At 43.0% G+C, this 12,895-nt stretch overlaps 1 protein-coding gene across 2 annotated transcripts in view; it reads right to left on the reverse strand.

Annotated features, from left to right (window-relative positions):
• Positions 1-9,286, reverse strand: part of ZBTB43 (zinc finger and BTB domain containing 43) — a 29,604-nt gene extending 20,318 nt beyond the window's left edge. Inside the window, exons 1-2 of one of the 2 annotated variants that reach the window (XM_061154638.1) lie at positions 9,152-9,265; positions 3,401-3,524 (exon numbers count right to left, since the gene is read on the reverse strand). The gene's annotated coding sequence lies outside the window, so the exon portion shown is untranslated. Of the gene's footprint in view, positions 1-3,400; positions 3,525-9,151 lie in introns of both variants that reach the window. The other variant, XM_061154636.1, reaches the window with a different exon arrangement.
• Positions 9,287-12,895: the final 3,609 nt, after the last annotated feature.

The following is a 12,895-nucleotide window of genomic DNA, read 5'->3' on the forward strand; positions in this document are numbered from 1 at the left end:
TGTATGCTGAGTCCATCAAGAGAGATGCCTGGCTGGATGAGCCAGAGTCAAGACAGAATCAAGACAGAATCAAGACAGGCGGGAGAAACATCAATATCAACAACCTCAGATATGTGGATGACACCGCACTAATGGCAGAAAGCAAAGAGGAACTCAAGAGCCTCTTGATGAGGGTGGAAGAGGAGAGTGAAAGAGCCGAGTTAAGACTAAACATAAAAAAAGCTAAGACCATGGCATCCAACCCAATTACTGCATGGCAAATAGAAGGGGAAAAGGTGAAAGTAGTGACAGATTTCCTCTTCTTGGGCTCCAAGATCACTGCAGATGGTGACTGCAGCCATGAAATCAGAAGATGATTGCTTCTCAGCAGGAAAGCGATGACAAACCTAGACACTGTACTGAAAAGCAGAGACATTACTCTGCTGACAAAGGTCTGTACAGTCAAGGCTATGGTCTTCCCAGTGGTCAAGTATGGTTGTAAGAGCTGGACCGTAAAGGCAAAACACCAAAGAATTGATGCCTTCAAACTGTGGTGCTGGAGAAAACTCCTGAAAGTCCCTTGGAAAGCAAGGAGATCAAACGGGTCAATCTTAAGTGAGATCAACCCTGAATTTTCACTGGAAGGACTGATGCTGAAGCTGAAGCTCCAGTATTTTGGTCATCTGATGCAAACAGATGACTCACTGGAAAAGTCCCTAATGCTGGGAAAGATTGAGGGCAGAAGTAAAAGAGGGTGTGTCAGGGGATGAGATGGCGGGATGGCATTACCAATGCAATGAACATGAACCTGAGCAAACTCTGAGAGATGGTGAGGGCAGGGTGGCCTGACGTGCTGCAGTCCATGGGGTCGCAGAGAGTCAGACACGACTGGGCACCTGAACAACAACAACACTGCTAGTGGGAATGTAAAATGGTGCCTCCACTTTAGAAAACAGTTCTGGAGCTCCGCAAAAAGCTAAACAGGGTTATCATGTAACTCAACAATTCCACTCTTTGGTATCTACCCAAAATGAAAACATGATGTCCACAGAAAACATACATGAATGTCTATAACAGCATTATTCATGATGGCCCAAAACTGGAAATAACCCAAATGTCCTCAACTGATGACTGAATAGAACATGGCATATCTATACAATGGAATATCATTCCATTTTATTACAGACTACATGTATTATAACATCCTTTAGGTGATAAAAATGAAGTATTGATATATACCAGAAGTCTAAACCTTGAAACAATATGCCAAGTGAAAGAAGTCAGACACAAAAGGCTAAATCTTGTATGATCCCATTGACATGAAATGTCCAGAATAGGGAATTTCAGAGGCAAAAAGTAAGTCAGCAGTTGCAAGAAAACTACAGGGCAAGGAAATGAGGAGTGACTGCTAACTGGTTTGTTTAAAAGGGGAGACAAAAATTCTAAAATTAAATTGTGGTGGTGGTGTTCAGTCACTAAGTTGTATCCGACTCTTTGAGACCCCATGGACTACAGCACGCCAGGCTTCCCTGTCCTTCACTATCTCCCTGAGTTCGCTCAAACTCATGTCCATTGAGTTGGTGATGCCATCCAACCACCTCATCCTTTGTCGCCCTCTTCTCCTACTGCCCTCAATCTTTGATGGGTATTTGACTCATTGAATATACTAAAAAAACTCTTAATTGCATATGAATTATGTCATGATAAAGCAGTTTTTAAAAACAGAGTAATGCAAGATAAACTAGTTGGGCTTCCCAGGTGGTGCTAGTTGTAAAGAACCCACCTGTCAAAGCAGGAGACATAGAGATATGGGTTCAATCCCTTTGTTGGGAAGATTCCCTGGAGGAGGGCATGGCAACCCACTCCAGCATTCTTGCCTGGAGAATCCAATGGACAGAGGGGCCTGGTGGGCTACAGTTCATACAGTTGAAAGGAGTTGGACACAACTGAAGTGACTTAGCATGCATGCAAGGTAAACTAGTTACCAATCACATTGGGTAACTAGGACAATGTCATAATTAGTAGGAGAGGTAATCGCATGGACCATTTATTTAATGAATGTATTGTAACAGATTCTATGCAGAGCACTTTATGTATTCTCATAAATTAATCTTCATAAAAAAACCACCTGGTAAGATATTTCTTACTCCTATTGTAAAGAATAAAAAATAGACAAAAGAGGCTAAACTATGTACCTAAGGTCATATAACCAGTAAGTGATGAAGCTGGAACTTAAATTCAAAACACTGGCTCAGACCCAATAGTCTGAGAGATGAGGCAGTACGGAAGGTAAATATGAATATTTTCACAAATAACTGAAACATCTACAATGTGCAATGCAATCAGAGCAAATTATTCACCATCTTCAGACTTAATGAAGTACTAGCAATTTTATGTCACCTTGTATAATTCTTTTTTTTTTTAATCCAACAGTTCTAAAACAAACACACCAATCCCAGCTAACTACCGCCATTGTGCCCTAAGACAATCTGGTTTTTTAAAAATAAAACTTTTTTTTTGACCATACCCCGTGGTATGCGAGAGGTACGACCAGGAATCAAACCTGAGGCCTCTGCAGTGGAGGCTCTGAGTCTTAACCACTGGACCACTAGGGAAGCTCTAATCTGGCTTTTTTTTCATTAAGAGAAGAGGACAAATGGTAAATATTAAAGAATCATTGAACTAGATGACCTCCAAAATCTTTTCCAACTCTGATGAGTTTAATTGTAGCCTACATTTATTATTTAGCTGAGGAATTGTATGTCAAGCTTTATATACTGTTTAAACACCAATCACATATCCTAAAAACACACATGACAACAGTATAATAGGGAAGGTGACCCACTAGTGACTTTTCTTGAAGCCCTCCAGAGATTTCTTAATCAGAGTGTGTGGTAATTTGCATGCTCAATGTAGAGAGCACATTTAAACACAGTAAACGTTACTTTAGTAAATCTCTAGTCTGGCACAAATGTACAAAAATACCAACACCCCATGCCTACTCAAATACTTCAGGCAAATGCTTTACAGTTCACTAAGCAGACTATGTAAACTTGGGGCTGGCAATAGCCGTTATACCATCACATTCATGAGTTAAACTGAAGCTCAGAAAGGTTAAAAGATCTGTCCAAGGTCACATATCTCAGAAGTGGTATGTTAGGATTCAAACAGAAATGTAATTCCAAATCTAACATTTTTCTAAGTTAAAAAAAAAAAGTCACAGAAAAGTTTCTTGGAAGTTAAATGCTCTAACAATACAAAGTATGGCAATGATTGGCGTTAAAATGTGCAGTATCTACTCCTCCGAAGTAAAAGAACCTTCTGGTCTAGAGTAAATACATTTACATTATTTTTTACTGAAAAAGAAACCATTTTAGTAAATAATTTTAAAAATTGTATTTTTAGCAAGTTTATAGCTTACCTAATGCAAAGTTGTATTCCTGGGATAAAATTCTTTATGCCATGACCATCAAAAGACAGTATGAATGAATGAAGAAGAGGAACCCATTTCTTAGTTTTGTTTCAAACTAAAATCATAGTGTTTTCTGAAAAGAAAAATCACATTGAAAATGTGAGAGATGCTGGTGTCATTCACTGTGTACCAGTGTCTTGCTAATAAATACTGTATCTGTGGGTAACTGGCAAAGAAAAGTAATCATGACTGATATTTTCAGCTTTTCTCTCTACCTTCTGAGCGGCTACCTTTGTATTTTTTAAATAAAGTTTTAATTTTGGAATGTTTAGATTTACGGAAAAGTTGCAAAAAGTGTTGAGGTCCTGCATGACTGTCACTCAGCTTTCTTTAAATGTTAACATCTTGTATCACCATGGTTCAGTTCAGTTCAGTCGCTCAGTTGTGTCTGACTCTTTGCAACCCCATGGACTGCAGCATGCCAAGCCTCCCTGTCCATCAACAACTCCTGTAGTATACTCAGACTCATGTCCATTGAGCCGGTGATGCCATCCAACTATCTCATCCTCTGTCACCCCCTTCTCTTCCCACCTTCAATCCCTCCCAGCATCAGGGTCTTTTCCAATGAGTCAGCTCTGCGCATCAAGTGGCCAAACTACTGGAGTTTCAGCTTCAGCATCAGACCTTCCAATGAATATCCAGGACTAATTTCCTTTAGGATGGACTGGTTTGATCTCCTTGCAGTCCAAGGGACTCTCAAGAGTCTTCTCCAACACCACAGTTCAAAAGCATCAATGTTTTGGCACTCAGCTTTCTTTATAGTCCAACTCTCACATCCATACATGACTACTGCAAAAACCATAGCTTTGACTAGATGGACCTTTGTTGGCAAAGTAATATCTCTGCTTTTTAATAAGCTGTCTAGGTTGGTCATAACTTTTCTTCCAAGGAGCAAGTGTCTTTTAATTTCATGGCTGCAGTCACCATCTGCAGTGATTTTAGAGACCCCCAAAATAAAGTCTATCACTGTTTCTACTGTTCCCCATCTATTTGCCATGAAGTAAAAGGACCAGATGCCATGATCTTAGTTTTCTGGAAGCTGAGTTTTAAGTCAACTTTTTCACTCTCCTCTTTCATTTTCATCAAGAGGCTCTTTAGTTATTCTTTGCTTTCTGCCATTAAGGGTGGTGTCATCTGCCTATCTGAGGTTATTGATATTTCTCCCGGCAATCTTGATTCCAGCTTGTGCTTCACCCAGTCCAGCATTTCTCATGATGTACTCTGCATATAAGTTATATACACAGGGTGACAACATACAGCCTTGATGTATTCCTTTTCCTATTTGGAACCAGTCTCTTGTTCCACGTCCAGTTCTAACTGTTGCTTCTTGACCTGCATACAGATTTCTCAGGAGGCAGGTCAGGTGGTCTGGTATTCCCATCTCTTGAAGAATTTTCCAGTTTGCTGTGATCCACATAGTCAAAGGCTTTGGCATAGTCAATAAAGCAGAAGTAGATGGTTTTCTGGAACTCTCACTAGTCAATACCTATGTAATTTTACAGAATTAAACTACCCTGTGCAAAAGTATTTTTTGGCCTCTAGACCATTATCAATCAATACACCTATATTTTCTAACTGAAACACACTCCCCATTCCCCCACCCAGCTACCGCAACCCAATGGCTCAGTAGGTAAAGAATCTGCCTGCAATGTAGGAGACCCAGGTTCAGTCCTCGGGTCAGGAAGATCCCCCGGAGAAGGAAACGGCAACCCATTCCTGTATTCTTGCCTGAAAAATCCCCCACACAGGAACCTGGCAGGCTCCAGTCCAAAGGGTCACAAAGTCAGACACAACTGAGCGACTGAGCACACACAGTCAGAGAATTTGGTAAAACCTATCCTAGGATTTTTAAAAAATAAGCTACGTACTTTATGAAGTTTGATTCCCGCCACAGCTGAATGTTTTATTTAAAACTTCAGGGCAAATGATCCATTGTGGAAAACTCTTTGCGATTCAAAAGAGAAGTTACTGTTCTAACCACTAACTCTCCACTTATCAGTCATCCTGCTATTGTTGTTGTTCAGTGGCTCAGCTCAGTTGTGTCTCTTTTCGACCCCATGGACTGCAGCACACCAGGCTTCCCTGTCCTTCACCATCTCCTGGAGTTTGCTCAAATTCATGTCCACTGAGTTGGTGATGCCATCCACCACCTCATCCTGCCATAAACGTTACAATCATGCCAAGGAAATGTGTTTTAACTGCATTCTCATATTCATTAGAATTCAGGATTAGAAGCTGAATCAAGACAGCAGAAGGAAGAAATAGTACTTGCTGTCTTATATGTTCTACAACATAACAAAAGGTTTTTTTTTCCCTTCAATATGTTACAAATAAGACAAAAATCTCTTTGTATTTTTATTGCAAACATAAATAAGGTAAAACGGAAAAGTTCCTGAAAATAATATAGAGCTATAGTCAATTGATTATAAGAGGTACATTTTCGAATTTCTGAAATCAGGATGTGATGGCCAGGTGGAAGTTATAATAATTGTCTCTGCCTTAAACAGTACTAGAGCTTTCCTGAGAGCCTCACCGATGTTTCTGACAGCACATAGGACAAACTGTGGAAAAGCACAGGTGCAACTCTGAACTGAAAAGTATTCAAAAGAGTAGGAATAGTAAGAAGGTTAATGAACATTTTAATCAGTTTGTTTCACTTTTCTTCTTTTTACAAATGTACTAGAATGTAACTTTAAAATATCTAAATAAGTTTAAACATGTAAAAAAGCATATTTAATAGCTTAATTGGGCTTCCCAGGTGGTGTAGTTGGTAAAGAATATGCCTGCCAACGCAGGAGACTCAGGATTCGGAGGTTCAATCCCTGGGTGGGGAAGATCCCCTGGAGGAGGAGAAGGCTACCCACTCCAGTATTCTTGCCTGGGAAATCCCATGGACTGAGAAGCCAGGCAGGTTACAGTCCATGGGGTCAGTGAGACATGACTGTAGTGACTTAGCATGCACACAGCAGTAGCTTAATTGCCAGAGCTTTCTCTTCCTTTGGTGGTACATATAATAATCAATGATATCAAGGGATTCAATATGGCAGTAATTCAGCTGCTACATCTTATAAGAAAGCTTGATAAACTAGCTTACAAACTGACAGCTTAGATAAGAACACATAAAACAAAGGCCTCTTCCACCAGAAAACACACAATAACACATAATTTTTCATTATTATAATAAAAGGACTATTTTTCTTCATGTGAAAAGTAAAACCATCCTCTAGTTTCCTGCTTGTGTAGCAGGTTTCCGCACTGAATCCAATGAATACAGAGGGAGAGTCAGGGTGCTAAAAGTAGAAAATTTTAACTAAATTCTTTTAACCAAACGCCTTTTCTAAGGACCTTGGCTGTTGAGACCAGGCATCAAGAAATGTCACTTCAACTAAATGTTCTTAAAAGCTACTGGATGGAATTTTTAAAATCACATTTTCAAAGAGCTTGTTAGTTCCAGGAATCTACATTCAACAACTTTCTTTTTTGGTCCTGTGGTAAAATATACTTAACATAAAATTTACCATTGTAACCATTTAAAGTTTACAATTAGTGGCATTAAGTACATTTATGCAGTTGTGCAGTCATCACCATTATCTGTTTGGAGAACTTTTTCATCATCCCAAACTAAAACCCTGTATCCATTAAATAATAATTTTCCATCCTCTCCTCCCCCTTGATGTTGAGCAGGGCCCTGTGGGGCTCCAGGACACTGAGGTCTTTTTGTCCCCCATTTCTCATAGGCAAGACTCCAGCCTCCACAACATTCTCTTAGTTCCAAAGGGCAGAACAGTTGCTAATCAAGGGAGAAGCAGCCAAGAAATCACTTGAGGTAAGATTAAAGGGACCAGAAAGGCTCATCAAGATTAGGAGAATGGACCTAAGACCCTGCTTGCAAGTGCGTGCTCAGTGACCCCGCAGAATACAGCCTACCAGGCTCCTCTGTCCATGGGATTTTCCAGGCAAGAATACTCAAGAGGGTTGCTATTTATACCCCAGGGGAATCTTCCCAACCCAGGGACTGAACCCAAGTCTCTTGGGTCTCCTGCATTGGCAGGTGGATTCTTTACCACTGTGCCACCTGGGAAGCCCACCTAAGACCCTGCACACATCCTAATCTTGTCAGCAATCCCACCCTTTTGAAACTCTGCAGAACGCCAGACTGTTACTGCCTTAATCTTATCACACATCCCAGTCTGACTATCTAACCTCTCCCTATTCACCTGGGAGTGGGGCACAGCTACTGAGGTCCAGCTGTGTTCCCCATTTGCCTGGCAAAGCAGTAAAGCCACTCTTTCCTTCTCTTCCGTGACTCTCTGTATTTCTGTTGGGCACTGGTGCACAGACAGCCAAGATCGTGCCAACACCCTCAGCCCCTGGCAAAACTATATTCCACTTTCTGTCTCCATGAATTTGCCTATTCTAAATACCTCACATAAGTGGACTTATTCAATATTTATTCTTTTGGGTCCAGCTTACTTCTCCAGCGAATACTTTTGTAGAGCAAAGAATGAACCCCAAGTGACTAGGCTTCTCAAAATTTAACAGTACATAGTGACACGATCTTCGAATTAAGCATACAGCTCTCCCGGAAATCCTGCTACTGCCCCACGAGCCCCAAAGGGCAGAGGATTTCTGACAGACCCTTCCTCAGCTGGTAAACAGGACTGGTTAAGCCGTGGTAACTCAGAGAGCAGGCTCCTTAGAACCCTGGAAGCCACATGAATGGAGTAAAGGGAAGTAGAGTCGGCAGTTCTGAAAAACCATGTCTAAGAAAAAGCAAGGATTCAACAGCTACTTTGGCCTGCAGATGGCCTTCTCTCTTGTCCTCCAGGAGCTCCTACACCCTGACCGTTTGGGCGACACCTGTCAGAGCTGAAGTCAGACTGCAGTCCAGTCGCTGATCATGTCACCAGTGTAGGAAGCTTCACAGGGTCATGAGTCACCTTCCATGGCTCAGAGGTCTGGGCAGGCCTGCCCCACCCAGAGAAACCCAGTGAGGAGAGGCAGAAACAAGAGAGAAAGACACACGACTGGCAGAGAAGCATAGAATGAGTAAAGAGCTGGACCGACAGGCAGGCCCTGAATAAGAGTAAGGACTAAAAGGGAAACACGGGGTCAAGAGACACAGAAGGTGGAAACAGAAATGAAGACAGGATCCAGATACTCGGAGATGGGTTCGAGAGAAACACAAAGCTGACAGAGGCCGAGGTAATAGGCATAAAGGGCAGGTGATGACAGGTGACACAGACAGCAAAAGAGGAGAAACGCAGAGGTAAACAGAGACCAGTATCAGCGAAGTCCTAAGCGCAGTCTTTCTCTTCGACTCAATCGAGAGGTCGCAAAGCCGCGCCCACTCCGCGCCCCCGAAAGGCCGGAGGGGCGGTCTGATCAGGGGAAGGGGGGTGGCGGGATCTCTAAGCGCTCTGGCCCGCCGAGGTCCGTCACCGGAGGTTGACCTTGTACGAGACGCTGCCTCGGGGGCCTCGGTGTCGCTGCACGAACTCCGGGCTGGCCAGAGACCGCAAGAGTCGGACCCGGGGCGCCGGGACTCCAACGGTTCCGCGCGCGACTTCAGCATCCCGGTCGGCGTAATGGGCCTGGCGGTGTCAGCGGTGAGCGCGCCGGAACCTGCAGAGAACCCCTTATACCTCTCCGGTTTCCATTCCTGCCCCCTTGCTACGCGTTGTCCTGACTCTGCCATACCTGCCAAGGGCTCGACGCTCACATAGCCCGCCGGTGGGATACTTTCTGCCGCCGCCGGCGCCGAGCCCGCTCAAGCCGTCGCTGCCGCGACCGCCTCAGCCTGCGCCTCACGCCCCCGGAAACGCTTCCCGGTCCCGCCCCCTAAAACTGCCAGTGCTTCCGGGGGTGCGGCTGAAAGAAAGCGATGTGCGCATGCGGGACTCGCGTTAGGGGCGGGGCGTCAGGAGCGTGCTCCGAGAGAACCTGCGGTTGCGCAGTACAGCCCGGAGCAGGTCAGTCTCCTGTAGGTACTCTAGGACCTCCGCTGACTTTTGCGGAGAGGAGTGCTAAACACTTTGGCCTATCTCAGCTTGTCTAATAGAGATTATGTCAAATCCTTTACTGGCTCCATAGCGCCTTTAGTTTGTAGCGGATGCTCAGTAAGAGTTCAGTGAAGGGACCAATGCCCTCTCAAGCATTGTGCCGGGTTCCCCTAGGAAAAGCCTCACCCCAATTGAATGACTAATAAGTGGTCCAGACTATTCGTGATAAACTCATTCTTATTAGCCAGTAGTTGGACTAGGAATAGGCATGTGACCAATTTCTGGCCCATAATACTTATAGAAGCCATCTATTGGGGCTTCTGTAAAAGTTTTTGTTTATTCTGTTCTGTTTTCAAAGTCCACCAAGACTTCTAGTTGAATATGCTCAAGTGTTTTGCAGCTTTTACTTTCTTCCTGTCTCTAAGCAGACATAAAGGTTGAAAATTCAGTCACTGGCATGTGCCTGTGATATGACAAATGCTAAGGCCAACGAAGCAGAAAGATTGAGAGAGCCTAGTTCTCAGATGAGGTTAAGCTACAGTCCCAGGTTTGGACTGTGTATCCCTGGATGTTTGTTGTATGAGCTTTGCTACTAGTAAGTGGCACAACTTCAGTTAAGCCCTGCAGTCTGGCTCCAGACCCAAGCTCTCAGCTCTGTAGGACTGCTTTGGTCTTGGGCTTTCTTTGGCAATATTATAGGCTGCTCAGTTGCTCAGGTGTGTCTGACTCTGCAACCCCATGGACTGTAGCCTGCCAGGCTCCTCAGTCCATGGAATTTTCCAGGCAGGAATACTGGAGTGGGTTGCCATTTCCTACTCCAGGTGATCTTCCTGACCAAGGGATCAAACCCAAGTCTCTTGCATCTCCTGCATTGGCAGGCAGATTCTTTACCACTGCACCACCTGGGAATCCTATTAATAGACTACATATCTCCAAGTATAACAGCAACAAAATAGATGAAATTGCTAGGAGAGATATCGAAAATATGAACTCACAATCAAGAAACAAAACCCGTGGGCAGAGAAGACAATCAGCAGTGTCAGATACACTTTAAGTGTCTAGCTCATTGGAAGGGTTAAAAAACTAATGAGGTACAACTGAAGAGAAATTCCTGAGCTAAAAAATAGATTTGAAGAAAATAATCCAAAGCCATCCCAGAGAGATAAGGAAATGAAAAAGAGTGAGGTCTGCTGCTGCTGCTGCTGCTGCTAAGCTGCATCAGTCATGTCCGACTCGCTTTTATGTTAGAAGATAATAAAGTGAATATGAACAAAGTAGTTGTCAAATGTTGATGGCTGAGAATTTTCCAGAATTGAAGAAAGAGAAGCAGCCTCAGGAAACACCAGGAATCCCAAGTAGGATTGGGGAAAAGAAAACCTAGATCTGGTGAAACTGCAGAACACCAAAGCATGAGATTAAAAGTAGAGAGAGAAGAAAGTCAGATTATCTACCATAGAATGATGGTGATACCAACTCCTGGCTACTCAACAGCAATAATGGGAGCAATGATAATAATAATAGCATGAAATAATATCATTAATGGAATAATAGCCTTAACAAGATGAGAGAAAATAATCTTATACCTAAATTGTTTACTTAGCAAATAATCTTTCAAAAAATGAAAACATAATACTTTTCAGATCAACAAAAACTAAGAGTTACTTCCAACAGAACTTAAGTGAAGCATCTCTTAGAAGATATATTTCAGGAAGAAATAAAATGATCCCAAGAGGAAAAACTGAGGAACAGTAAGGATTAGTGAGCAGATAAAATGGCAAACATAGGTAAATATAAACAAACATTAGGGACAAACAAAGAACAACTTATAGTTTGTAGGATCAAAAAATGTAAAACCAAAATAATGAAATGATAGTATAAAAGGATTACTGAACCGAATGCATTATAAAACTGTGTGTTAGTTAACTATTGCGTAACAAACAGCCTCAAAACCTCAGAGGGATACAGCTTTATTTATTTCTGGCTCACATGTCTAGTGTCTGCTTGGGGTTGGTTAGAAAGCTTTGCTCAGCTTTGCTCGGCTTGCCTACATGTCTAGGGTCAGCTGATCTAGGGTGGTTTTGGCTGGGAGCCCTGACTGTGTTCCATGTGTCTCTTACTCACCAGCCAGGCAATGGGGATGAATTCTCATGGCAACGGTAGGTACACAAAAGAGCAATGGAAATGTATAAGCACATTTTCCAAGACTTTAAAAAATATTCTATTGGCTAAAGCAGGTCACATGACTGAGCTCAAGGCTGTTGTAGTAGTAGTAGTAGTGGTAGTGAAAGTCGCTCAGTCGTGTCCGACTCTTTGGGACCCCCTGGACTACACAGTCCATGGAATTCTCCAGGCTAGAATACTGGAGTGCGTAGCCTTTCCCTTCTCCAGGGGATCTTCCCAACCCAGGGATTGAACCCAGGTCTCCAGCATTGCAGGCAGATTCTTTACCAGCTGAGCCACCAGGGAAGTCCAAAAATACTGGAATGGGTAGCCTATCCTTTCTCCAGTGGATCTACCCAACCCAGGAATAGAACTGGGATCTTCTGCATTGCAGGTGGATTCTTTACCAACTGAGCTATTCAGTTCAGTTCAGTCGCTCAGTCATGTCTGACTCTTTGCAACCCCATGAACTGCAGCAGGCCAGGCCTCCTTGTCCATTACCAACTGCCGGAGTCTACCCAAACCCATGCCCATTGAGTCGGTGATGCCATCCAACTATCTCATCCTCTGTCATCCCCTTCTCCTCCCACCTTCAATCTTTCCCAGCATCAGGGTCTTTTCAAATGAGTCAGCTCTTTGCATCAGGTGGCCAAAGGATTGGAGTTTCAGCTTCAACATCAGTCCTTCCAATGAATGTTCAGGACTGATCTCCTTTAGGATGGACTGGTTGGATCTCCTTGCAGTCCAAGGGACTCCCAAGAGTCTTCTCCAACACCACAGTTCAAAAGCATCAATTCTTCGGCGCTCAGCTTTCTTTATAGTCCAACTCTCACATCCATACATGACTACCTGAAAAACCATAGCCTTGACTAGACAGACCTTTGTTGACAAAATAATGTCTCTGCTTTTTAATATGCTGTCTAGGTTGGTCATAACCTTCCTTCCAAGGAGTAAGCGTCTTTTAATTTCATGGCTGCACTCACCATCTGCAGTGATTTTGGAGCCCCAGAAAATAAAGTCAGCCACTGTTTCCACTGTTTCCCCATCTATTTGCCATGAAGTGATGGGACTGGATGCCATGATCTTAGTTTTCTGAATACTGAGCTATTAGGGAAGCCCAAGGCTATAGTAGGAGGGAGCTATGAAGGATTATGGCAAAGAGTATGCATAAGAAAGCAAAGATTTGGAGTCATTAGTTGTATCAGCCAGTTAGATTGAACCAATTCCACTGTCTATAAAAGTATTGGTTAGCGTTAGACTTCTAATGAAATACGAATGTTAA

Source organism: Dama dama, chromosome 11, assembly GCF_033118175.1.
Source record: "Dama dama isolate Ldn47 chromosome 11, ASM3311817v1, whole genome shotgun sequence".
In the NCBI taxonomy this organism is placed as follows: Eukaryota; Metazoa; Chordata; class Mammalia; order Artiodactyla; family Cervidae; genus Dama; species Dama dama.